The sequence below is a fragment of the Bubalus kerabau genome, chromosome 11, assembly GCF_029407905.1.
Source record: "Bubalus kerabau isolate K-KA32 ecotype Philippines breed swamp buffalo chromosome 11, PCC_UOA_SB_1v2, whole genome shotgun sequence".
Lineage (NCBI taxonomy): Eukaryota > Metazoa > Chordata > Mammalia > Artiodactyla > Bovidae > Bubalus > Bubalus kerabau.
This window is the reverse complement of record NC_073634.1, coordinates 92,084,580-92,112,547: the sequence shown is the minus strand read 5'-3', so window position 1 is coordinate 92,112,547 and position 27,968 is coordinate 92,084,580. Positions and strand designations below refer to the sequence as shown.

General features: G+C 43.3%; 1 long non-coding RNA gene and 1 other non-coding gene across 2 annotated transcripts in view; both read left to right on the top strand.

The window, feature by feature from the left end:
- The first annotated feature begins 1,530 nt into the window (after nt 1–1,530).
- LOC129622552 (uncharacterized) overlaps nt 1,531–27,968 on the top strand; it is a 57,329-nt gene continuing 30,891 nt past the window's right edge. Inside the window, exon 1 of the long non-coding RNA XR_008700055.1 lies at nt 1,531–1,634. This is a non-coding gene — a long non-coding RNA (uncharacterized LOC129622552). The remainder of the gene's footprint in view (nt 1,635–27,968) is intronic.
- On the top strand, nt 5,254–5,326 carry TRNAY-AUA (transfer RNA tyrosine (anticodon AUA)). Its single transcript has one exon. It is a non-coding gene; the product is annotated as a tRNA-Tyr (tRNA).

Below are 27,968 nucleotides of genomic sequence, written 5' to 3'. Positions count from 1 at the left end.
AGTGAAGTTTCTGAACATAACGTCAGACAGCCTTGTAGTGTGGATCTCATTTATGGAATCATCTTGCTAATTAAACGAAACTGACTTAACTAAGACAATTGCAGCTTAAATTGTTAAGGTAACCAGAAAGGCAGAGGGAGAGAGAGGCTGTTCAAAATGAGGACACGTCTCTCAGCCTTCCTACCTTCCCTCCCTAGGTGAGCAGAAATGGCTCACGTCTGCTGTTTAAACCTCTTTTTATACACACTTTGTCGCCTCGTTTCATGGAATCGCATGCGTCTCTAACCTCTACTTACGTACTAAAATGCATGACAATCTGTTCAGAGTTAATCCCACTTGAAAATTAGGCAACTGCCAAATTGTTGCAGCCTGGGAGAAAGGGACAAACTCATCTTCTGGGCTGTCGGTGGGCCTTGAGTCAGGACACCAAATGCCGTCAGAAACGATTCGCCTTCTTAAGTCAGCAAGACATAAACAAACAGCAACACAAACAGGAAAATGCCAAGCACTGAAGTTGAAACTGAGACCTCACGTTTCTCGCTGATGCAAGAAAGCACAACACGCTTTTGGAAATTGTCAGAACACAGGTGCACAGGAAACCCAGCAGCTCTCACTCACCTTTTGGCTCCTTCCCAGGTCCTGTGTCAGCAGGGACTGTGGCTGCCCCACCAGTGAGGGGCCTTATGATTTTAATGAAACATGCAGCAGAGATAAGTTTGGGGTGGGTGTCTCCTGAAATGCCAAGTACCCTCAGGAAGGGTCACTTTAATTACACACACATCGCTTTTCCCCTAAATATGGAAACCCAAGATATAAGGAAAGAGGAAGCTTAATGGTGTGTGTTAGTGTGTGTTTTCCCAGAGCTGTGTGCAGGAGGAGGGATCAGGTTATTGACTTGGAAGAACTCAGATTCCAACTCCGAGATGCCCTTATGTTGGCCAGTGGAGTCCACGCTGCCTCTTGCAGCCTGAGTTGCTTCCTAGAATCATGCTCCTGGGTCCCTCTTATGACTTGTAAAATCAGAAACTCCAAGGACTGCAGCCATGAAATTAAAAGACGCTTGCTCCTTGGAAGGAAAGCTACAACAAACCTAGACAGCATATTAAAAAGCAGAGACATTACTTTACCAACAAAGGTTCATAAGCCAAAGTTATGGTTTTTCCAGTAGTCATAGGCAGAGGTGGATGTGAGAGTTGGACCATAAAGAAGGCTGAGTGGTGAAGAATTAATGCTTTCGAATTGTGGTGTTGAAGAAGACTCTTGAGAGTCCCTTGGACATCAAAGACATCAAATCAGACAATCCTGAAGGAAATCAGCCCTCAATATTCAGTAGAAGGATTGATGCCAAAGCTCCAATACTGGCCACCTGATGCGAAGAACTGACTCATTGGAAAAGACCCTGATGCTGAGAAAGATTGAAAGCAGGAGGAGAAGGGACAACAGAAGGTGAGATGGTTGGATGGCGTCACCGACTCAATGGACAACAGTTTGAACAGACTCCAGGAGATGATGAAAGATAGGGAAGCCTGGCGTGTGGTCGTTCACGGGGTTTCCAAGAGTCAGAGACGACTTAGCGACTGAGCAACAACAACAAGGACATATTTCCGAATCAATGTTTCTAAAGAGCTGCCCAGGTTATTTTGATTCTTGTCTTGGTTTAGCAACTCTTTATTTAAATCCTTTATTTTATAAATGAAAAGAGTAAGATGCTAGAGACTTTTGCAGAAGTCGCCCCTGGCCACCCAGCTGGTGAGCGGTGGAGTCCCATCCCTCCCTATGGAGGCCTCCTGATTCTGGCCGCAGCTGCCTCCCTGGTGCCCCAAGGACCTCGGACGACACAGACACGTGGTCTGCCTGACTCAGGTTTCACTTTGAAAGCCTTTTGTTTATCAAGAAGGAATCTCTTTTCCCCTGGCAGGCTGCCTTCTCGTCCACCACAAATAATGATTCCTTTCAAACAAAGCTAAGCTTTTCTAAAGCTTGGAAAATCCATCCTAATCACAGTTTAGTTTCCTTCTTGTAAGTTCTCTGAAGAGATTAAGCCATCTTCTTGCCGGGCTGTATGGAAGGGAAGTTGTCCCACATCTCATTGTCATTGTGGAGTATTGATGGGGTAGTTTTATGGGCAATAATCCACTTAATTTCCTTCATTTGTCTGAAACTGTAAAGAATGTTATGATGACCTAGGGCAGGGCCTGGCAAATTTGTTCTTTAAAGGTCAGGGAGTAAGTGTTTTCTTGGCCCAATGGTCTCTGGAGACTACTCGTTGCTGCTGTTGGCGGGCAGCCATGGGCAGCACCTGAGCAAATGGGTGTGACTGAGTGCCAATAAAACTTTATTTACAAAATCAGGTGACAGGTGGGATCTGACCTGCAGAGCATGGTGTGCTGACCTTTGGTCTAGGAAATCCAAAGGGGGGAAAAAAACAAAAAACAGAAAAACAGAATGATTTGTCTTATTAACTCGGAGTCTAAGTTAGATGGAAGACCTGAATTTGAAGTAAACAATACAGAAGTTCAAAAGAACTGCCTAGTTTTCATGTTAAAAGGGTCATGCAAAGGTCACTGTCAGGCCAAGGTCCAGAGGTGGCGGAGGGAAGGCAGGAAGTGCTGGGGACCAGGCCAGGGGTTTCGGTTTCTGACCTCTTCTGGGGGTCCTTACACCCACATGGCCAAAGCCCCCACCCACTCAGGAAATTTCTGGAAGCCTCCTCTATACAGTGCTCCTCCAAGCCCTCTGCAGACAGGGCTCAACATGGGGCTGCCTTCAAAAGGAACACCTAGAGGAATTCTCCCAGTACCACAGAGCATGTATTGAAAAGGTGCATTTGGATTCAGGAAGTGATAATTTGCTAACAGGGCCCTGTTTCAGAGAGTCTTGTTAATTTTCTCGATCATTATTGTTGTTTCCTTTTTATTATTGAAGCAATTTTCTAATAACTTGGAAAAAGACTCATTTCATATTATCTCCATGCTTTTTACGTTTATGATTTTGTTGTTGGTTTTCAGTTGATAAGTCACGCCCGACTCTTTGCAACCCCATGGACTGCTTCCCTGTCCTTCACCCTCTTCCAGAGTTCTCTCAGATTCATGTCCATTGAGTCAGTGATGCCATCCAACCATCTCATCCTCTGTCGCCCCCTTCTCCTGCTGCCCTCAATCTTTCCCAGCATCAGGGTCTTTTCCTCTTCACATCGGGTGGCCAGAGTATTGGAGCTTTAGCTCCAGCAACAGTCTTTCCACTTACTATTTTATTAATATGGTTTTCAATTAATAAATTCTATTAGTGTAAGCATTAGTGCCTTGCATAAAATCACCTTATAATCCATTTAATCTTTGCACACACTGCCTCTCATAAGCTGCTTTTCCACCAGGAGCTACCTGCTTACCAGCCTCCCCTCACTGATCCTCCAGACACTCAGACCTGACTCCTTCAGAACCGCCCAGTGGCCTCCAGGCTCAGAGCCTTTGCACTGCTGCCTGCTCTGCTTGGAACCCATTCCCTGCATACATCTGCATAGCCCTCCAGTCAATTTCCTGCAAGTCTCTTCTCAAAGTCCACCTAATCTGAGAGAACATGCCCACCTAACCTGATCAGAATAGCATCCACAAGGCTGTCTCTCTCTTTATACTGCTTTATTGTAATCCTCAGCATTGATCAAGCCCTGACATGATACATACATTCTTTTTTATTGTTTTATCTCAGCTACCGCCCATTACTAGGAAGTATGCTAAGAAGAGCGGGGACTTAGTTTCTGTTTCCTGCTGTATCCTTGGCACCTAGAATACTGGCTGACATGTAGTAGACTGGCAATCCATTTTTGTAGTTGAACCTGTTATGACAGTAGAAGCAAGTGACAGCTTTTCTTTACTTGGGTTCCAAAATCACTGCGGATGGTAACTACAGCCTTGAAAGTAAAAGACACTTGTTTCTTGGAAGGAAAACTATGGCAGACCTAGACAGTGTATTAAAAAGCAAAGATATAACTTTGCTGGCAAAGGTCCATTTAGTCAAAGCTATGGTTTTTCCGAATTGATGCTTTTGAACTGTGGTGTTGGAGAAGACTCTTGAGAGTCCCTTGGACTGTAGGGAGATCCAACCAGTCCATCCTAAAGGAGATCAGTCCTGGGTGTTCTTTGGAAGGAATGATGCTAAAGCTGAAACGCCAGTACTTTGGCCACCTCATGCAAAGAGTTGACTCATTGGAAAAGACTCTGATGCTGGGAGGGATTGGGGGCAGGAGGAAAGGGGACGACAGAGGATGATGAGATGGCTGGATGGCTTCACTGACTCGATGGACGTGAGTTTGAGTGAACTCCAGGTGTTGGTGATGGACAGGGAAGCCTGGCGTCTTGCAATTCATGGGGTCACAAAGAATTGGACATGACTGAGAGACTGATCTGATCTGATCTGATCTGATGGTTTGTCTAATAGTCAGGTATGGATGTGAGAGTTGGACCTTAAAAAAGGCTGAGTGCCAAAGAATTGGTGCTTTCAAATTGTGATGCGGGAGAAGACTCTTGAGAGTCCCTTGGACAGAAAACAGATCAAACTAGTCAATCCTAAAGAAAATCAACCCTGAATACTCAGTGGGAGGACTGATGCTTAAGGATAAGAATGGTTAGATAGCATCACCGATGCAATGGACATGAACTTGAGCAAACTACAGGAAATAGCTGAGGAGAGGGAAGCCTGGCATACTGCAGTCCATGGGGTCACAAAGAGTGGGACATGACGGAAAAATGAACAACTGTGTGACAATGTGGGGTTGGAGCCACTTGATAATATTCGATGAAATTAATGGCCTGGGGAAATTCATGAAGAATAGCAGGCCTGAGATTTTACATGAGAAACCATCCTAATTTTGCTGGTAATTGGCGAGCATCTCAGACAAGGACTCAGGGTTACTGGTTGTCAGTGCCTTAGTAAAACCTTAACACACAGCCATGCATTTTCCCACCCTCTTGCAATCCTCTCTTGTGTTTGGGTGTATGGCAACATAACATGGTGATCGCTGGTCTGTCTTCCCAGCCCCTGAGTTCCGAGTTCCCCACCTTCCTTTTCCTCTTGCTGGCTCCCAAGACCATGGGACACCCTCTCACCTATGCGGAGTCTTCTCCCCTGTGTCCCCAATCCTTGTTTACCCCTCATAGTGACGACTTAGCTTTTCTTTCCAAATACCTGTGGAGCAACACGGGATAAAAGTGAGTAGTTGGTTGTTGATAACAGTAGTCTGTTATCCTTCAGGTAACTTCCCTGGTGGCTCAGATGGTAAAGCATCTGCCTATAATGCAGGAGACCCGGGTTCAATCCCTGAGTCAGGAAGATCCCCTGAAGAAGGCAATGGCAACCCACTCTAGTACTCTTGCCTGGAAAATCCCATGGATGGGGGAACCTGGTAGGCTACAATCCATGGAGTCGCAAAGAGTCGGACACGACTGAGCGACTTCACTTTCACTTTTCGGTCTGTTGTTGAGGGTCCTTGGTGCAGGGAGGGGGGATCTTCATAGTCCATGCAGGTATAATTTCCCCACTGATGGTCGCTTGCCGAGCCCTCCAGCCTGCAATGAGTGTAGGAGCATCAGAGCACAGAGACCTCCTGGCAGGTGGAGAATGTACGACACGAGTCAGATGGGCTGTGAGTAATGTAACATCAGCGTCAGGAAAGCAATGCTCACTGGAACATTTCTCCTGGCCTTCACTCCACAACCACCCAAGGCTTCAACTAATGTGATTTTGGAAGATGCTCTTGTTTCACAGTCCAAAATACTTGGGAGAAAAAAGGCATAAAATTGACATGGTGGCTTGCTTTTTCTCCCCAGTCCCTCAGGAGATTCCTCTTTAAAAACGTACATATGTTCCCTTTTATTATTTTACTTGCAAAGAAGGGAATTTGAACCTATGGAATTATTATAATTGCACATCAGGCAAACCCAACTCTGAGAACTATTTCTGTACACACATTAAACTAATTTATACACTGAAAGCCCTGACCAATGGGCTGACAGAGGGGCCTAGAGAAATACTGATGATTCCCACTTCAACTATCCTCTCACTAGAATATTTCTGTTTTCTTGTAGGCAAAATAATTTTGAAAAAATAAAATCGACACTATTTCCCAGATCTTGTTAGTCAATCACACCTAGTTTTGCTATGTCTGTTTCCGTCTTTTTAGAAACATTATATAGCTTCAGAAAAACATCTCTTTCTGCTTTATATACTCTGCCAAAGCCTTTGACTGTGTGGATCACAAACTGTGGAAAATTCTGAAAGAGATGGGAATACCAGACCACCTGACCTGCCTCTTGAAAAACCTGTATGCAGGTCAGGAAGCAACAGTTAGAACTGGACATGGAACAACAGACTGGTTCCAAATAGGAAAAGGAGTATGTCAAGGCTGTATATTGTCACCCTTCTTATTTAACTTTGTGCAGAGTACATCATGAGAAACGCTGGGCTGGAGGAAGCACAAAGTGAAATTAAGATTTCCGGGAGAAATATCAATCACCTCAGATATGCAGATGACACCACCCTTATGGCAGAAAGTGAAGAACTAAAGAGCCTCTTGATGAAAGTGAAAGAGAAGAGTGAAAAAGTTGGCTTAAAGCTCAACATTCAGAAAACTAAGATCATGGCATCCAGTCCCATCACTTCATGGCAAATAGATGGGGAAACAATGGAAACAGTGTCAGACTTTATTTTTTGGGCTCCAAAATCACTGCAGATGGTGATTGCAGCCACGAATTTAAAAGATGCTTACTACTTGGAAGGAAAGTTATGACCAACCTAGATAGCATATTCAAAAGCAGAGACATTACTTTGTCAACAAAGGTCTGTCTAGTCAAGGCTATGGTTTTTCCATTAGTCATGTATGGATGTGTGAGTTGGGCTATAAAGAAAGCTGAGTACCGAAGAATTGATGCTTTTGAACTGTGGCATTAGAGAAGACTCTTGAGAGTCCCTTGGACTGCAAGGAGATCCAACCAGTCCATCCTAAAGGAGATTAGTCCTGGGTGTTCATTGGAAGGACTGATGTTAAAGCTGAAACTCCGATACTTTGGCCACCTGATGTGAAGGGCTGACTCATTTGAAAAGACCCTGACGCTGGGAAAGATTGAGGGCAGGAGAAGGGGATGACAGAGGATGAGAATGTTGGATGGCATCATCAACTCAATGGACATGGGTTTGGGTAGATTCCAGGAGTTGGTGATGGACAGGGAGGCCTGGCATGCTGTGGTTTATGGGGTCGCAAAGAGTCAGACAAGACTGAGCAACTGAACTGAACTGAACTGAACTGATGGAGCTATTAAGTTTGTCAAAATCAAAAAATTGTCCAGTGAGTAAAAAAGTGTCTATATCAAGGTTGGATGGCATCATTGATTCAATGGACATGAGTTTGAGCAAACTCCGGGAGACAGTGAAAGACCAGAAAGCCTGGCGTGCTGCAGTCCATGGGGTCACAAAGAGTTGCACCCAATGAGTGACTAAGCACCAGTGTAAGAACCCTTTACATTTTTAGCCTAATGGTCTTAACTTTGTTCTCCAGATCTAGAGGAGAGTTCCAGGAGCCTGAGTTGGGCATAAGTGTTGGGGAGTTGGGGAGAAGTGCATGGGAGGCAGGCATGGTTGGTCTGCATGGCTGAGAACTGAAGGTCACTCAGGAACAAACCCAACAGCCAAGTGGATGGAGCCTGGTCCCTGCCTGTTAAGGAACCAACTCCATGAGAGGCTCTGACTGGGATGCTTTCAGTGAAGCTGGACCTGCAGTTACCTAGCACTGGGCTGCAGGGGTAAGAGCAGGGCTCAGATCCCCCCCATGAGCCCACATGTAACACACACACACACACACACACACACACTCCTCTTCTCCTGTCTGTTCTATCCACTGCCCTCCACCTCCTCTCCAGAGGACTCCTCTGGCCTTCTGGACGTTGCTGCAAAGGAGGGGTGCTGAGCAGGGACAGTGGAGATATGTCAGCCTAGAGCTCAGTGGACAGTGGACGTGCCTTGGTGGTTTTGGCAGAGGGAGAGATTCCGTGGTCAAGAGATTCAGAGAGGGGGCAGGAGGCAGGGTCCGGTGTGGAGGTGAACACAGAGCAGTGCAAGGAGGGGAGAACAGCAGCGGGAACGAGTGTCATCAGGTCCATCCTCCCAGCCTAACAGCCGAAGGAGGGACCTCCCTCCTGGTGGGCAGAGTCTATTGGTCCTCCCTTACCTGCTGGATGGCAGCAGGAAGGTCTGGGGTCAAAGACTCTCTACCACGTGCTCAGTTCCCTGGCTCCTCTGAAAAATGGTGCAGGAGCTGGAAGGGTTGAGAAGAGATGCCCACATGCATGCTCCTGCTGCTGGATCAGTGGGACCTGCCAGGAGTCAAGGGCACAGCCCTCGGGGCAATCAGAGTCTGCGCTGGAAACAAGGCCACCAGATCTAAGCCCAGGGATCCTCTGGTGTGCAGAGCACTTCCTAAAAAGCAGACTCTGAGGACAGCAGGGCTGCTGCTCAGAGAAGTCAAACCACCAACCCAAGGAACCACAGCTGGTCAGTAGAGACCTGGATCCCAAAGGTGTTAGATGTGATGGGCAGTGACTGGGGAGGCTCCCTGGTGACTCAGTGGTAAAGAACCCGCCTGCAATGCAGGAGACGTGGGTTTGATCCCTGGGTCCAAGAGATCCCCTGGAGGAGGAAATGGCAACTCATGCCAGTATTCTTGCCTGGAGCAGTCCTTTGACAGAGGAGTCTGGTGGGCTGCAGTCCATGGGGTCACAAAGAGTTGGACACAACTGAGTGACTGAACAATGAGCAACTATCAGATGTGGGAAAATTATTTTTAATTTTGAAAATGATGAAGAGTGCTAAATATAAATTGTAACACAAAAATTTAGACTCTGAACACTGACAGGTGGAGAACTGGACAAATATAGGAATGGAGGAAAATGAAGGTATAAACAGAGTTTTAGGATGAAAGGGTTTTTTAAACAGTGAGCAAAGGTATGATGTATGTGATAAATTATGTCAGGACAAAAGACCATCAAATTGGGGGAAATGTCACACTCCTGCTTCATGTTGTATTCAATTTTAGGGACAAAGAGAGATTAAATTGTTGCAATCTCCCAAAAGATTATTGTACTCACGCTTTTGAACTTTTTATACTTTTTACTACTTCTTTGTTTGAAGCAGCTAGTGACTCTGTCAAATGACAGTGATAAAACTTCACTTGATTGATTTTCAGCTTCTAGTGCCCCCCATTTACTGGTCTTTAACTTGAGATACTTGTCATCATTTAAGAAAATATCTTCCTATTCCAATTCATTAGTGTGTTGATAAGGATTTGTAAGGTTTATAACATTTCTTTCTAGTCTCTGTAAAAATCCCCTATAAAACAAATTTGTTGGGCCCTTAGAGTATATCTATTTTTAAGACTTTTGAAATGTAGTATCAGATTATCTTCCAGAATCCTTACCTTGCATTTAGAGTCTCGCCAAGGGTACACACCCCTGGCACAGTCTAACTGTGTGACAGTCTTACATCTAACTGTTTTAGCGTTCTGAAGCTTATTAGAAGTTTATGTTATGGTGTACATACTCTTCTACCTGCTGGCCCACACAAGATCAAGTGACCATGAAATATCCCAGGTATTCTTCCAGGGTTTCTTTAAGCACAAAGAATTCAAATTTAAACTTATTTCCTTTCTTTTGTTCACGAGGGTTAAATGTGTTTGAAATATTTCTGTACATACCTGTAGAGCACTGTCATTATGTTTCCTAACAGCTAGATAGGATTTCATGAACAGAGGCAGCACCAATTATTCAAATAGTGGCCTATTGATGGGCACTTAGCTAGTTTTCAGCACTCTGCTATCACCTCGGTGCTGGGGAGCATAAGGCTGTAAATCCATCACTTCACATACCTGCAAACATACCCACAGAAACTCCAAACTGTACAGACCTTGTCTGAGGCTACAAGAATCTGTAATGCTCAGAGCGATTGCTGAATTTTCCTTCAAAAGGATTTTAATGACAAATAATCCCATCATGCACGTCCGACTGGCCACTGATACAGACTGCCAACAGTGTTGTGACGGTCCCGATCTTTGCTGATCCCAGAGGTGGAAACCTGCCTTGTTGTGTTTTCTTGTATCACTCGTTTCTTTTTTTTGTATGTTTGTTTTTCTTTTTTTTTTAATTTTATTTTATTTTTAAACTTTACAATATTGTGTTGGTTTTTCTTACTGTGAGAGAAGATGAACATCTTTTCCTATGGGTAAGAGCCATTTGCATTTCTTCTCTTGTGCATTCATCTATTTTTCACTCAGGTTTCCATTGTTTTGTTTGCCATTTCATTAAAAATTTTCTGGAGTTCTTTAGGTATGATGAATCTCAGTCTTTTGTGATAGGAACTATAAATACAGTTTTCTTATGATTTTGCTTATATGATTATTTTTATGCACAAGGGTTTTTTGTAGTTTATTTTTTCTTTAGTCAACTTTATCATTATCTTACTATGTGAGTTTTTAATTGTGAGCTGTATTACAATGGTCTTTCTGAATGCGTGTGTGTGTGTGCTTCTGTGAGTGTGTGCTCCCAGTCATATCTGACTCTTTGCAACCCCATGGACTATAGCCTACCAAGCTCCTCTGTCCACGGAATTTTCCAGGCAAGAATACTGGAGTATAGTGCAAGTTCCTTCTTCAGGGGATCTTCCAGACCCAGGGATCGAACCCACTTCTCTTGCACCTCCTGCATTGGCAGGTGGGTTCTTTACCAGTTGAACCAACCAGGGAAGCCCTTCTTCCTGTACAAAGCTATAATGTCATGTCCCTGTGCTTCTTTTAGTATTTGTGCTTTTACTTTTTAAATTCTTTTTCATTTTTTATATGTAAATCTTTGATCATATATTTAAATCAATGATCAATAGCTCACTGATCTCTCTTTAATTATTTTCATCAGAGATACATTGATGTGATTGCTCTGTAACAACCTGGAGGGAAGGGGTAGGAAGGGAGATGGGAAGCGGGGTTCAGGAGGGAGGAAAAAAATATATACACCCATGGCCAATTCATGCTGATGTATGGGAAAAACCATCACAGTTTTGTAAAGTAATTATCCACCAATTAAAATCAAAAAAATAAAAAAAGAAATATGTTGAAGAGATTTTTCTAATTTAAAGATATTTTTCCTAGTTATTATTTCAATAACTTTAATGCATTGTAGTTAAAGATGTTGTTTTCTACTATTGTTCACTTAGAAATGCATTGAGTTTTATTTTGACCTAATATATGACTACTTGTTATGAATCCTGGAAAGTCTCCATAAGGGAGCAGAGATTGATCTACAGGAGTCAAATGCACTCTGTCTGTTAAGTCTTCTTTAGTTGCATTGGGCATAAACTGGCCGGTTTTGTCAGTTCCATCCCCCCTCTCCTTTCTCTCTTGTCAATGCTCCATTCAGATTAGTGCTTGTCCTCACAAACAGAGCTGATGGGAGTGCGATGATGGGATGAAACGCAGTGCCTGTATGACAGGCAGTAGTCTTGACGAAGTGAAGTGCTCAGGATGAAAGGTTCTGCAGGTGGTGCCTGCCTCCCTGGATGGCCCTTGGCTCCCTGGATGATGTAACCCGGGAAGCCAGGTGACTGGGCTCCTGTAGGTGAATTCTGACCACTTGAAGTCTGGCAGAGAGATTCCTCTCTTTTCTTGTCTTACAGGAACTTTCCGAGGTGTAATTTCTCCTTGAAAAATCGACCCGAGAAACATCCTGCACTGAAAGAAACCCCTGGGAGGCCTGCCCTAAACTGTGGCCTGTTGTATCGCCCCAAACCTCCCTTTGACTCCCTTCTTTTTCCCTCAGTTTCACAGCCTAGGGCTTGAGACTATGTCAGCATTTTAATCCATGCTTTACTATGATTTTTCCTAGGAGACCCAGGCAAAGGAAATAGTCGTACTTATTTTTTATTTACTTGATTAATGGCTGGAGAGAGATAAAGCAGAGACAGGAGTTAATATATTTTACTCCTATTATGTTTCTATTTCAGCATGTATCTCATAATTTCTTCTTTAAAATGTCACTGATATGTTATTTTGTGCATGAATTCTCACAACATTTCATATCATTATTCATAAAGTATTTATTGAAACCTACAAACTGTCAGGCCTTGACCTTGGGTATAGCAATAAACGAAAGTAACTAAAATTCCTGCCCTCAAGTATTTAGATTCTAGTATTTATCCACCGAGGAGTTCAGCAGAATAAAATAGTATCTTTAGGTCATTTTATGTTTATGGAGTGAATTCCATCTTGTCTGACATTAAGGTCACTGCTTACTTAAGTCTTGCATGTGCCATTATGCTATGCCTATTGATTTAATTTCAACCTTCCTCAATTATTTTTGTTTTAGATGTGGCTTTTTATACAGCATAGAGTAGAATTTGTTATTTTGTTTTGTGATTCTTTCTGAAAATCTTTTGTATAATAGATAAGATTACCTATTCATTGATTAGTAAGGCAGATATGCTTGAGCTTGGCTTTCATATAAGTCAAGGTTCAACTTGAGACACAGAACCATTGGGTTATTTACATTAAAGTATTTATTGCAAGGGAATGACTAATTGAGTTGTGGGGGTCACGAAGTGAGCCCAGAATCTGGGAAGCAGTCCATCAGAAGAGGAAAGCTGGAGCTCTGAAACACAGAGCAAACCTGCTCCCCACAGTCTGTCATCCCTCCAAGAACAGACCTAACCAGAAGACAGCAAATGAGCCACTTTTCCACGCAGAGGGTCTTTGTGGAGGAGGGCATTGGACAAGAGGGAGGGAGGCTGGCAGAGCCAAGATCCCCCATGAAAAGTAAAAGAGATGGAGGCAGTGGACATGGGCTTTTGTCCCTTAGATCCCCCAGAACCAACCCTTACAAACCTTCTCACGGGGTCAGGTCAGCAATGTGTGCTGACTGCCCACGACTTGGCCTCTATCCTGTCTTTACCTACGACCAGTACCAACCCCATCCCCCCACCAAGCAGACGCCCTTGGAAACTTGTAGCCAGCATCCTTGACGGCTACTACAGCCAGTCAATGGCAGTCTGAGACAAGCAGATTCCAGCCACATCTGCAAACTGAGCTAAGGGGTTGAACATAAAGAGATTATGAAAGAAAACAATAAAGCAAAGATTGAAAGGCTCTTCAGACAGAGGAAAGAGCAAACAAAGACTGAACACAGGTTGTGTTTTCCTTCAGAGAGCTGCATAATCAGTGCAGACTTTAGAAAGGTCCAGAAGCAGCCCTAGGAGAATACGCCCAAATGCAGCTCGTGAACTTGCTCACTTTTCTCTCCACAGCAGCTGTGACCCGAAAGTTAGACTCTGGGACTGTGACTTTCGAGGGAAACTTTCATGCAGAGTTACTGGTCAACAGCTTTTGCAAGTGATCCAGCAGCACCCTGGGGTGGTCCTACCAAAGTGGAATTCTTTTATTTAATCAATATAATCTAAAAACTCCATGCACAATCCATTCATTCATTTATTCATTCTTTCATAAATTAGTTTCTTCTAAAATACAATTTCACTGCTATGTTTCTGGAGACAGAATCAGGGTCTGGTACATCTTAGGCATGCAATAAATATATTTTTGAGTAAATGAGTAAACAAATTGAGCAGATTGTTATTAAAATGTGTATTGAGATATAGACAATTCAAAAAGATTCCATTCCCAGCTGTCAGGGCTCTGTGTATGGGAGGCAGTCACATCTCCTGTATAACACAGAAGGTAAGCACACCTCCCTAGCAATGCTTTTCTCCTCAGTCTCTTTTTTCCCTCTTAAGCTTTCAATTAATGTGAATTTGCTGTTGCCTCTAAAATCTGTATCAAAGAATTCCCTGGTGGTCCAGTGGTCAGGACTCAGTGATTTCATTGCTTAGGGTACAGGTTCAACCCTTGGATGGGGAACTAAGATCCAACAGACCATGCAGCCAAAATAAACAACCAATGTTCAATGTGAAATTATTTTTTAAAAATAAAGTCTTATCAGAGCAGGAGTGGATTCTAAGTCAATGCAGATGTGTCCAATTCTGTGACACCATGCACGGTAGCCTACCAGGCTCCTCTGTCCATGGGATTCCCCAGGCAAGAATACTGGAGTGATTTGCCATTTCCTTCTCCGAAGGATCGTCATGATTCAGGCGTAGAACGCACATCTCTTCTGTCTCCTGTATCGACAGGCAGGTTCTTTACCACTGGGAAACCCATATCAGAACACAGACTGCTTTTGAAATCTCAACCTATGGTTCAAGTTTTCTACTGAATTCCTCTTAGGAGGCCCTACAGGCTCATCAGACTCAGTTCAGTTCAGTTCAGTCGCTCAGTCATGTCCAACTCTTTGCAACCCCATGAATTGCAACACACCAGGCCTCCCTGTCCATCACCAACTCCTGGAGTTCACTCAAACTCACGTCCATCAAGTCGGTGATGCCATCCAGCCATCTCATCCTCTGTCGTCCCCTTCTTCTCCTGCCCCCAACCCCTCCCAGCATCAGAGTCTTTTCCAATGAGTCAACTCTTTGCATAAGGTGGCCAAAGTACTGGAGTTTCAGCTTCAGCATCATTCCTTCCACAGAACACCCAGGACTGAGCTCCTTTAGGATGGACTGGTTGGATCTCCTTGCAGTCCAAGACACTCTCAAGAGTCTTCTCCACATCACAGTTCAAAAGCATCAATTCTTCGGCATTCAGCCTTCTTCACAGTCCAACTCTCACATCCATACATGACCACTGGAAAAACCATAGCCTTGACTAGATGGACCTTTGTTGGCAAAGTAATGTCTCTGCTTTTGAATATGCTATCTAGGTTGGTCATAACTTTCCTCCCAAGGAGTAAGCATCTTTTAATTTCATGGCTGCAGTCACCATCTGCAGTGATTTTGGAGCCCCCAAAAATAAAGTCTGACATGTTTCCACTGTTTCCCCATCTACTTGCCATGAAGTGATAGGACCAGATGCCATGATCTTCATTTTCTGAATGTTGGGCTTTAAGCCAACTTTTTCACTCTCCTCTTTCACTTTCATCAAGAGGCTTTTTAGTTCCTCTTCACTTTCTGCTATAAGGGTGGTGTCATCTGCATATCTGAGGTGATTGATATTTCTCCTGGCAATCTTGATTCCAGCTTGTGCTTCCTCCAGCCTAGCATTTCTCATGATGTACTCTGCATATAAGTTAAATAAGCAGGGTGACAATATACAGCCTTGACGTACTCCTTTTCCTATTTGGAACCAGTCTGTTGTTCTATGTCCAGTTCTAACTGTTGCTTCCTGACCTGCATATAGGTTTCTCAAGAGGCAGGTCAGGTGGTCTGATATTCCCATCTCTTTCAGAATTTTCCACAGTTATTGTGATCTACACAGTCAAAGACTTTGGCATAGTCAATAAAGCAGAAATAGATGTTTTTCTGGAACTCTCTTGATTTTTCAATGATCCAGTGGATGTTGGCAATTTGACCTCTGGTTCCTCTTCCTTTTCTAAAACCAGCTTGAACATCTGGAAGTTCACGGTTCATGTATTGCTGAAGCCTGGCTTGGAGAATTTTGAGCATTACTTTACTAGCGTGTGAGATGAGTGCAATTGTGCAGTAGTTTGAGCATTCTTTGGCATTGCCTTTCTTTGGCATTGGAATGAAAACTGACCTTTTCCAGTCCTGTGGCCACTGCTGAGTTGTCCAAATTTGCTGGCATATTGAGTGCAACGATCTAATGTGTTCTCTCATCCCATCTCCTAACTAAGCCTAGTCAGTTCTATTTTGTTTAAATCACTCAGATCTTTATTATTCTCTTCACCCCACAGATATTATGTTAGTTCAGCCTCTATTAAGTCAATTTTACAGCCGTGCCAACTGCTGATCAGAAGCATCAGTGCTTTTCTTAGTTATTTAGCTACAGATGGACTAAACTCTGTGTTCTTTCCATAGGACCTATTGACCACCTGTGAGGGGCAAGAGAGTGTGACAACCTGAGAGTCTCTCAGGGCCTCTGGGTATCAGATCAGGGCACTGCGTGAGGGTAGGGCCTGCTTCTGGAAAACAAAGTTGAGTCCACTTTGGCCTGTCCAGAGTAGGAGGAAGGATTATCTATGACCTCAGTGAGGGCGGCCCAGCCGTGTCTGCGGTGCAGGAGGCTTCTGGTTGCATTTTCCGCTTCTGTCTCTCTTTGAGCCCCATCTCATCCTTTCTGCTCTCTCGAGGCCTCTTCACCAGCCAGGGACATGAGATGCTGGTGGTGACAAGATTTTCTCTTTCAAGGCTGACCTGAGCCTGCAGAGCTCATGTCTCTGGTTTCAGTCTCCCCCCACCTCCATCTGCTTCAGAACCACCAAGAAAGAAAGCACAGGGGGGCCCAGGCCTCCTCGGGATGTATTTGAAGTGCATGCAGAGCCCCTTCTTCTCTGGGGCCTCGCTGCTTTCAGGAGGTAGGTTTGCATCACAGAGTGCTGTTTCCCTAAGAGGATCGGTGGGCAGCTGGGGAACCAGCCACCGTGCAGAGAACATGTGGCGGGAAGGTCCTGCTCTGCAAACATGGCCTCACCTGCCGCCGGGGACCTCAACGGTCTCCTGGGCGGAACATGGGGGTGAAACTTGGGCCACCTCTGACAGCACACTGTGCATCAGATTCAGCTAAAAACGCAGTAAACTTTAAGCTTGAGATCCTGCATCCCTTCACGAGAAGCAAGAAGACACCAACATCTCATGCTAAAGTCACACCCAGCCCACTTCCTCCCTGTCCTCCCACGCGAGATCCTCTCGTCCCATATGCCTGCATGCTGCACCAGCCCCCACCCACACCTCAACCAGACCTTACTTCCCAACGGCCGTTAGTCTCTCATACATAGATGGAGGATATGTAGATATATATATAACAAATAAATATGTCTTAGGTATCTAATGCATAAATATGTATAATTCATTAAAATAGATATCATATATGCACATATTTTAAGGGAACCGAGAATGGGAGAAAGGAGACCACTTTGAGGTAGGAGATAGCAGATGAATCAGCATTACATTTTATACTGACAGACACTCATAAGTGGGCTTCCCAGAGAGCTCAGTGGAAAAGACGACACAAGAGACGCAGGTTCAATCCCTGGGTGGGGAAGATCCCCTGGAGAAAGAAACAACAACCCCCTCCAGTATTCTTGCCTGGAGAATCCCATGGACAGAGAAGTCTGGCGGGCTAGAGCCCATAGGGTCGCAAAGAGTTTTACGTGACTGAGCACACACACACACAAACTCACAAGTATATATAAGTATATGTGTATTTATATTTTATTTTATTACATACAGAGTATTTTCATGATCCCTTTGATAATTAAAACATCTTTTGGAGGAAGTGACAGTATTATCCCAATTTTGAAAATAAATAAATCTGCAGTTTCAGAGAGCTTAGAATTTGCCCATGATCACAAAGCCATTCAATGATAAATTGAAGTAAAAATGTAAATCTTATATCTTTTATGTTTTACAGTTTAAAGAGGCCCAAGCCCTCTTTATCCCTCTGACACTATGCTGCATAATGTTCAATTCTTTAAATCCTTAAGTTTTCTAAAATTAATCATGAAGTGTCTGGTGGAATATTTTTCAAATCCATTTCTGTGGAAGAAATGGGTTATAGTAGGCTGAGATTAACCAGGACCAAAGGACCATTAAACCTCAGTCCAGACTGCAAATATCAGTTCTCTTCTACAAGCCTGGTCGTGGCAAATTTTTTCCAGTGTGGAACATGCCCCAGAAGTCATTGACTGGGCATTAAAACTCCAGAAATTCCTATGTTATCTACTATCGGTGATTTTGTCAGCAAAAAAATAGATACTATTGTCATTCTAAGATGATACATTTTCAGCCAGAAGGAAATATATTTGAGCCTCGTTATTCACAGACTCTGTTTTGTGAATCCGCCTAGTAGCTGAAATGCCTTTGTAGCCCGGTGCTCCTGGTGCTCTCATGGCTATTGAAGGGCGTGTACACGGCTCTGAAGGGCCTCTGAGCCAGTCCCCACACACGTTCCCCTCTGAAGACAAGTAGAGCAAGCCTCTGCTTTCTTGTCTCAGCTCTCACCCTGTACACAAGAGTCCTTTTCATGGTCTATTTTATGACATGTTTTTCACATTTTTGTGCTTTTTGTTGATCGCCGTGCCGCTTAACATGGTCCACAGCAACACCAAAGTGCTATCTAGTGTTCCTGACTGCAGGAGGACTGTGACGTGCTTCATGGAGAAAACAAGCGTATTAGGTCCACTTCAATCCATCGTGAGGGGCGGTGCTGTTTAGTTAGATGTTAATGAATAAAAAACTTGTATCAGATAAGGCTTCTTTTGGGCTCCCCTGGTGGCTCAGATGGTAAAAGAGCTGCCTGTAATGCAGGAGACAGGGTTCCATCTCTGTCGAGAAGTTCCCCTAGAGAAGGAAATGGGAGCCCACTCCAGTATTCTTCCTGAAAAGTTCCATGGACAGAGGAGCCTGGCGGGCTACAGTCCATGGGGTTGCTTAGTCGGACAAGACTGAACAACTAACACTTTCACTTTCTTTTCAAGGTTTATTTAAACAGAAGCACACACACAATAACATTATATATTGACCAGCTGACAAGAATGTGCCCAGAGGTTTTTAGGACCCTAACCCCATTTTCCCCAGAAGCAGTGGCCCCATGTTCACTAATTCAACCTTGGAGAGAACTTTGTAGATTGTAATTATTGCAAATCATGAGAACCAACTACGAGTCGTTCGGTGTTTTTTTTCTTTCTTTTTTTTTTTTTTTTTTCCAGTCTGTGTTGCTTTATCACGAGCTGTTTCTGAGAGGCAGTAAAACAAATGTTTAATAAAATCTGAGTTTTGTTATTTCTATTTACTGTTTTCAAAAACAAAAAGAGTAACTCCATGAACTTTCAGTGGCATCCTCAGTTGCCTTATAAGCACCATGTATAAGTTCCATGTAGGTTCTATGTAGGTGGAAATGCCGGATTTCATCACTGTTCTCTGTGGTGAACCTCCCTGTGAGGGCAGCAAACTCTAACAAGGAATCACACAATAAATAAAAGGAATTAAGTTGTGCTAAGAGTCAAAAGAAAGAACAAGAAGAGATGGCAATCACTGAGAAAGGGCTACTTCGAACATGAGTTGTCAGAGAAGGCCCTTGAAGTTAAGCTATCAGTTGACCAGGCAAGAATGACAAGTGATCAGGCATGTCACCTGTGAGGCGAGGGAGACTGTTTCAGGCAGGGAAAACTGGCAAGTGCAAATGTTGTGAGGCTAGAAAGAAATGCAGCTGGTTCAAGTGAGTGAATGACTCCAGGAAGGCAAAAGCAGAGACCCATGTGTGAATGTGTGAGATCTCTCAGTGTTCCTGGATATAGGTACTAATGTGTGTTCAACTGATGTGCCCACACTTTATCATAAATGTTATATTTCCCTTTATTTGCCTACACCGCAGAGGAAAGTACCACTCCAGTGCACACACCAAGAATTTGAAAAGCTCACCTTCCTGTATGACAGCAAGTCACACACAGAGGTCTGCTCAGGGACAGCCAGAGTGTGGGCGCTGCCTCTGTGCTGTGGGTGTTCCCAGCATTGTGAGACAGTATTTGGGAAAATGTGTTTTTATTTGTGGCTGATACAAAGGCCCTTCAGCTTTCTGAATAGTTTTGTAATCTTACTCTTCTTTTCTTTGATATTATTTCTCTTTGAATCATAGAATGAAAAAAAAAATCACTTTGGTATAATCTTTTCAGTTGACCAGTTAGCTCTATTTCTGTTACAGTAGTGTCTGCCTTACTGAACTATCTGATGAAATAAGAAGCTGCCAGACACCAAACAGCACGGCCCAGGGCCCATAACTCTGTGTGTATTTGTGTGTACGTGAGAGCTTCTACTTTATATAGGCTTATTGTGGGTCAGGCATTGTAGTAATTGCCTTTATACAGTCTGCCTAACCTATACATGTACCTTTGTATATACATGGTGTACCTGTATAATAATAGCATGTCTACTTTATACGAGATTTTGTTACCCACATTCCAGAAACTGAGGTTTATTTAGTAACAAACTTGACGAATGGTAAATGGCTAAGAAGATTTGGCAATAAAACCCCACCCCCTGCTCTATCCCTCCTAAGATGCACTCGCTTGCACTGACAAATAGATACTGTTGATCACAACAAACAAGTATCCATCTATTGATATTCTAGGAAGAGTTTGGGGTATTATTATAGTACAATCTTAGCACAAGCTGAGTTGTCTAAAGCGACAGAAATTTATTCTCTCACATTCTCAAGGCCAGATGGTGTTGTCAGGACTCTACTTCCTCCAAAGTCTTTAGGGAAAATTCTCTTCCTTTATGTCCTCCAGCTCCCCTTGGCCACATTGCTCCAATTTCTGCCTCCGTGGTCATGTGGCCTCTTTCTCTTGGGTCTGTGTGTCTTCTGTGTTGTTCTTAAAAGGACGCCTGCCATTGGCTTTAGGGACAAGCCAGGTAATCCAGGGTGATTCCATCTCAAGGTCCTTAACTGCTTTCCATTTTTAAAGACCCTTCTTCCAAACAAGATCACATTCCCATTTTTCAAGGATGAGGAATGGATGATTCAACCCACTAGATTTTTAGATGTTTTTCAAACTTTTAAAAATTCCTTCCATTTTTATTGGTCTATTCAGATTAATTGCCTTTTCAAATCAATTTAAATCTATATTATCTTAGAAAACCAATTTCTAATTTTTCAGAAATATTAAAACAAGATACTCACACACACATAACATTTCTTGCAATTAGTTTATTGTCCTCAGACCATAAGCCCCATATTCCTGTAAGACTTATTTTTTCTTCTCTTTATTAGTTTACTGGTTAAATATATAGATTTCATATTAGAAGTTTTTGTGACTTTTCTATTCTATATTGTATTCTTTTTTGACATTTCCTAAACTACCTTTTCATAAAATACTGTATTTTAAGGTGATTTTCTTATTTAGGGTTAGTAAATGAGCAAGGAATACCATTCCTCTATAATTTTTCTATATTTCTCAGTTAAATTTAACTGTAAAAAATTAATACTCTTTAAAATGGAATTTGCAAGAAATGAAATTTGTTTTCTTCCTTTGAACTTGGAGCCCCAGTCCAGCCCCGTGCAGTCACAGGAATGTTTATCTCTGCCTTTAACCTTCTCACCTCATCCCACCAGGGGCATCGCTAACATCTCCATTTAACATCCAGTAACAATCCAGAACTCCATCAGCATAATAAGCACCTCCTTTCTGCACTGAGGGGTCTTCGCATCATAGGCTGAGAACTAGCTTCTGTACCAAAAAGTCCACAGCAGTAATTAGAATGGACGTGTGTGCCCCTCAGTGTGATGTTCTTCCTGCCGTGGGGTATCATTAACAGGTGGTACAAACTTGGCTGTTGTTACCTCTGCACAGACTAGATCCTAAGTCTCTGAATTTTGGATAACAGGCCCTATGTCAAAGGCTTCCCAGGTGGCAAAGGGGTAAACAATCTGCGGCCAGTGAAGGAGATGCAAGAGAGGTAGGTTCAGTTCCTGGTTGGGAAGACCCCTGGAGAAGGAAATGGCTACACACTCCCGTATCCTTGCCTGGAAAATCCCAAGGACAGAGAAGCCTGGTGGACTACCATCCATGGGGTTCCAAAGTACCAGACATGACTGAGCAACTGAGCACATTATAGTTCATGTAGCTATCACCTAAGAATTTTAGCTCAAAACCCCTTCTTCTGGTCATCATTCCCCGATAAGTCTGTTTTCTATGCTCCCCCAGAGTCCCAGTCATTTTATTTGTCTGCATTATGCATCTGTTAGTGTGAACATTTAATTAGTATCTTTCACTCCATAGGAGTTCCATAAAGGTGTGGACAATATCTGGTTTTGGTCTCTGTTCAACTCAAACCTGACCCATTATAAGAATGTAATAAATATTGATTAAGTTATTATACTTCAGTAGTAGCATCTGATTTTCATAAGATGCGTCAGGGATTTTTTTTTTTCATCACTTGGTGTCACTGAGTCATATCAAACAGCTCTGCACATGTATGTTATAAAATACTGAAAGTGGGACTAGTGGGTTGGGGAAAGTGGGGGGTGGATGTTGGGAGTCAGTTTCACATTGTTTCTGAAATAGATACTGGAAAAATACATGGTAGAATGAAATTTAGAGACAACTCGACTCATCAAATCTCATCACTATAGCACAGTGTTCCTCTCTAAGCTTCAGTTACTTCCTCTATAAAATGGAGCTAATATTATAAGAATTAAATGACCAGCAACACTGACTGGTATCTAATAGGAATATAGTTAGTGCAGACATTACGATTATTAAAATTCTGGGAAATGCTAAATTAGACCCATGATCCCTTATCTTCAGCACAACACACATTCTTGTGCTCAGCTGCTTCTGAGTAAAAGACTCACTTCTTTTCACCCTTGTATCTAAAGCTTAACTTACTCTTACCCTCAGATACAGTAAATGGGAAATCTTGTCTTTAAAATGTAACCTATAGATTCTTCATGTTTATTTAAAACTGAAACTTTTGCTTTTGATTTCTCCTTCTCAGTAAGTGGTTTCTTTAAAAATATCTACTCTTCCTTTTAAGCCCAACTCTTAGACTTTTTATCTATCCAAAAAGTGCTGTGACTTTTGCCCTCTCTGAAGCGTGTATTCGATATAAAACCTGTCTTATTTAGGAAAATCAAGTGGAACTTGTGCATTCATTATAAATTCTTGGTTTGACAGCTTCAAAACAGCTTATTTAACATATATGTAAAAGATTTTTATCTTTCAGTTGTAGACTTGATTTAGAATATAAGTGAAATAACGCCTAAGAGGTATTGCCACTCAAAATACTCTTCTCAGATTTTTTCTTTTCTTCTGGTACAGAAAGTAGTGAACTACAATTTAAAGTAAAAAGTTAATTTCAGAAATTCTAGCATCATTTTGAAAGTCAGCTGGCCTACTGTTAGCACTATTGCAAGAGCTGGTCTAAATTATTTAAGACGAATGCAGAATAATCCATCATTTTTAATAATCATATACTCCCCTATGAGAAAAATGAACCAACCCTCTAAACATTCGCACCTAAAATTGTCCATATACTTCAAATAAAGAGACACAGTCATTGGACAATGACTCCACATGGTTAAAAGATATGTCCAATTGGGAAGACAGAGGTGAAGAAATGTACACTCAATAATACATGAAGAGCTAGTTTCATACTTGGAATGTGAAGGAGCTGCAGTCCTGTATGTGTTAATAAATTCCTACCTGGGCTGAGCTAAGCCTCAGCATGTGTGACCTGAAGCCCTAATGTGTGCATAGCATGTAGTCCTGTTGGCTGGAAGCCCACACTGGTCTCCTGAATATCCCTGAGTGACCAGTGCACAGAGAGCCTGTTTAAGTTTGGGGAGATGTGAGAGGAGGTTAGCAAGGGAGGACAACTACGGGCATCTGTTAGTCAGAGAAGGACACAGGATAGTCAAGCAGGACCCTGACCCAGGAGCCAGCGCAAGGGCTGGGATAGACATCCTGTGATGTACACAGTAAACCTACGGGACAGACACCAAGCAGGGGAGGCAGAGGGGCCGGGCTCGTCCCAACACAGAATGTGTTTGGCCAGGTTAGATCCCACAGTTGGGATCACTGAGGTCTCCTGGGACAAAAATGGACGCGTGTGTCAGGACGAAGGACAGCATCTCAGGTAAGGGAGACAGGTGTGTGGCTCACAGCTCAGTGATGCCCCATGAACGTGTCTGAAACTCACACAGACCTGAGATGGGAATGCAAGGGGTGACATCAACGTGCTGAGCTGGATGCTCTACTCAAAACAAACAGGCAAAAGGAAAACGTCCTGTGTCAGGCTGGGGTATCCAGGTCCAAGTCATGCCTGAGAGGGAGCAGCCATGGGGCCATCAAAGCCCAGCAGAACCTCAGCCATGACTGGAGAATGTGCCAATGAAGCAGGAGACAGACGGTACCCTATGCAGGACGAGGATGTGGTCCAGGATAAGCTCAAGCAGAGGGAGGAAGCATGGTCTGTTGTCAGAGGCCAGAGCTGATTCAACAGTGGAATTTCAGGAATGCTGGAGTCAATAAGGAGACTGAAAGAGAAACACAGAGGCTTTAAATAATTGGAGAAGAAAATATTTGGAGAAATATACATGCCACTCTCACACCTTTCTTAGCAATATTTTTAGATTCTCTTCAAGGGGAAAGAGTTTCATGAGCGGTGGTGTGCCAGTTCCAGCCCTTGCTCCCCCACATGCAGGAAATGAACAGCATAAGGTCCCCGTCAACTGTTTGATTACTTTCCTCAGTGGAGTTGAAGGTCCTAGTCCTCACCTAAGTGTGTCTAGCATGAGTGATCAGTATTCTATTTTGCTGAAACAAGAAAATACATATTTCCTATATCTGCTTACTTAGATAATACTAAGTGTTTGCTATGGTCTGAGGTTGTAAACAGCCATGTGGATCTAGGTCAATATTTCTCTCAGTCACCTGCAAGGCTGGAGTTGGAAATTTCTGACTCCCACCCCAGACATAATGGGTCAGAATCTATCTAGGTGGGTCCACAATTAACCACAATCCCCAGGTGATTTTATATATTGGGTTTGGGAATTTCTGAGTATAATAATTATATGATATTAGGATATAGATTGTAAACGCTCTAGTGATAACATGATATGGTATCAAATAATAGTAATATTTTCTGTATGTTTTATAACATGATATTTTCTATATATTTGCTGCTGCTGCTGCTAAGTCACTTCAGTCGTGTCCGAGTCTGTGCGACCCCATAGACGGCAGCCCACCAGACTTCCCCATCCCTGGGATTCTCCAGGCAAGAACACTGGAGTGGGTTACCATTTCCTTCTCCAATGCATGAAAGTGAAAAGGGAAAGTGAAGTCACTCAGTCGTGTCCGACTCTAGCGACCAATGGACTGCAGCCTACCAGGCTCCTCCGTCCATGGGATTTTCCAGGCAAAAGTACTGGAGTGGGGTGCCATTGCCTTCTCCGTTCTATATATTTAACTCAGGTTAAAACAGGAGTCAGGCCCAGAAACTCCTAATTCTTGAGTACAGGAATGGATCCGCATCTCAGCAAACTTGCAGCCTCTCCAGGGCACCAGGTGAGGATGCTTGGATCTAGAAGAATAAGAGCTCTTCTCTGACTCCAACATCAGGGAGAAGGGGGGAAGACAGAAACTTGCAAGCTTGAGAACGTTCACTGAGCCCTATTTCTAGGCGAAGAACAGTAGCCCAAAGGATTTAAAAATTCCATTATTGTAGGAATGACACCTTTACTTCCTGTTGGCTGTCTCCCTCTCCCTTAAATTGACCTTCCTTCATCATGGAGAGGCAAGAAGTCAAGTCCAATGTTGGGAGTGGACTTGGGGAAAAATAGAGTCTGTCTTGACGTTACATCTACTGAAGCAAAAAATAAATCTTTTCATGCCACTGTAGCTCAGTAGGTGCTTGAAGCCTCATCTGATCATAAAACTTGTTTTTTTTTTTGGTGCCAGATCAGATAGACCAGTTGAGGGGCCTGCAGAACTGAGGCTAGGACCCCGTATCCTTATCTCTCCATTGAGCTGTGTTCTTTGTGAGCTCACTCTTAGAGGTTGGTGTGGAGGGATACAGGAGGAAGCCTGACACATGTGTAACCTCAGCCTGATTCAGTGAGCAGACCTGACATGACTCGTGACTTCCAATAACAGGCACCTTCAAACTGTGAGCTCATAGGATGCCAGGGTCACTGCCAATCACTGCTAGGGTTTCATAGCTTGGAGAAGATAATTGCTGCTCACCGTGCCCATCGAGCGGACAAATTTGCTGGCAGACAAGGAATAGCATATAGACCTTGGACTTGATTATACCTATAATGCTATTTTTTTCTTTTTAATTATAGTAGTCTTCATTGAGCCACACGTGGCACTTGTGTTATTATCCTGCAGGAGGGCCCTCTGAGTCACCTTCCAGGACAAGGCCTCTCACTGTGCAGACCCCCCCGTGAGGGGAGTGCTCTGTGCATCCAGCCTCCTGTTCTCTCCAAGCACCAGCAGTGAGGTTCTATGCAAAGCTTGTTCAATTTGTTAAACCAGGATAGTACGGACTGTAGTAGAGGGCAGCAAGTGTTTTTAGAGACAAACAAAAGATAATGGTCAGGCATGGAAGTTCCCATGCATTACCCTCAATGCAACTAGACAGCGTAGCAAAGATTGATCTCTCTCTTTCTCCTTGTGTGAATGCACACATACACACACATACACACACACACACACACACAAGAAGCAATATTAAAGACCACACCTAAGAAGCAATATTAACATTTCTAGACAGTCTTATACTAATTTCTGCCACATGCTCTGAAGCTTAAGGTCATTATATTCATCAGGAGGAGAAGGGGACAACAGAGGACGAGACGGTTGGATGGCATCACCATGAGTTTGAGCAATCTCCAGGAGTTCATGATGGACAGGGAAGCCTGGCGTGCTGCAGTCCATGGGGTCGCAAAGATTTGGACCCGACTGAGCAACTGAACTGAACTGGACTGAACTGAACTTATCCCATAGATACTTCATTCTCTTTCTCTTCCATATAATTTCAGCAAGTATATTTTATGTACACCTATACGCATTTCTATCTTTAAATTCCCTCAACAATCCTGTGTGTGTGTGTTCAGTCACTGAGTTGTGTCTTCGTGTCTGACTCTTTGTGAACCCGTGAGCTGTGAAACCTCAAAGCTCCTCTGTCCATAGGATTATCCAGGCAAGAATACTGGAGTGGGTTGCCATGCCCTCTTCCAGGGGATCTTCCTGACCTACAGTCCAAACCTGCCTCAGATTTGGCAGGTGGACTCTTCACCACTGAGCCACCTGAGAAACTCTCAACAATTCTGAGAGATGGGCATTATTCTTCCCATTTTGAAGAGTCAAACTAATACAAGTATGTAAAGTTTAAAAATAAAATTAAAAATAAATAATAAATAAATAAATAAGAAAAAAAAAAAGGCTTCACAACATCCCTAAAGTTGCATAGTGCATAGGTGACCATCCTACCACTCAAATGTAGTGCTTTTCCACTTTACCACAGCTGCCTATCACAGAAAATTTCTGTACCCTCTATTTTAAAATTTCTGTGCCCATGACACTCTGTAGTTCAGTTCAGTTCAGTCACTCAGTCGTGTCGGACTCTTTGGGACCCCATGACTCGCAGCATGCCAGGCCTCCCTGTCCATCACCAACTCCCGGAGTTCACTCAAATTCATGTCCATCGAGTCGGTGATGCCATCCAGCCATCTCATCCTCTGTTGTCCCCTTCTCCTCCTGCCCCCAACCCCTCCCAGCATCAGAGTCTTTTCCAATGAGTCAACTCTTCGCATGAGGTGGCCAAAGTACTGGAGTTTCAGCTTTAGCATCATTCCTTCCAAAGAACACCCAGGACTGATCTCCTTTAGGGTGGACTGGTTGGATCTCCTTGCAGTCCAAGGGAATCTTAAGAGTATTCTCCAACACCACAGTTCAAAAGCATCAATTCTTCGGCATTCAGCTTTCTTCACAGTCCAACTCTCGCATCCATACATGACCACTGGAAAAACCATAGCCTTGACTAAACGGACCTTTGTTGGCAAAGTAGTGTCTCTGCTCTTGAATATGCTATCTAGGTTGGTCATAAGTTTTATACCAAGGAGTAAGCGTCTTTTAATTTCATGGCTGCAATCACCATCTGCACTGATTTTGGAGCCCAAAAAGATAAAGTCTGACAATGTTTCCACTGTTTCCACTGTTTCCCTATCTATTTCCCATGAAGTGATGGGACCAGATGCCATGATGTTCGTATTCTGAATGTTGGGCTTTAAGCCAAATTTTTCACTCTCCTCTTTCACTTTCATCAAGAGGCTTTTTAGTTCCTCTTCACTTTCTGACACTCTGTAAAACCCATGCAAA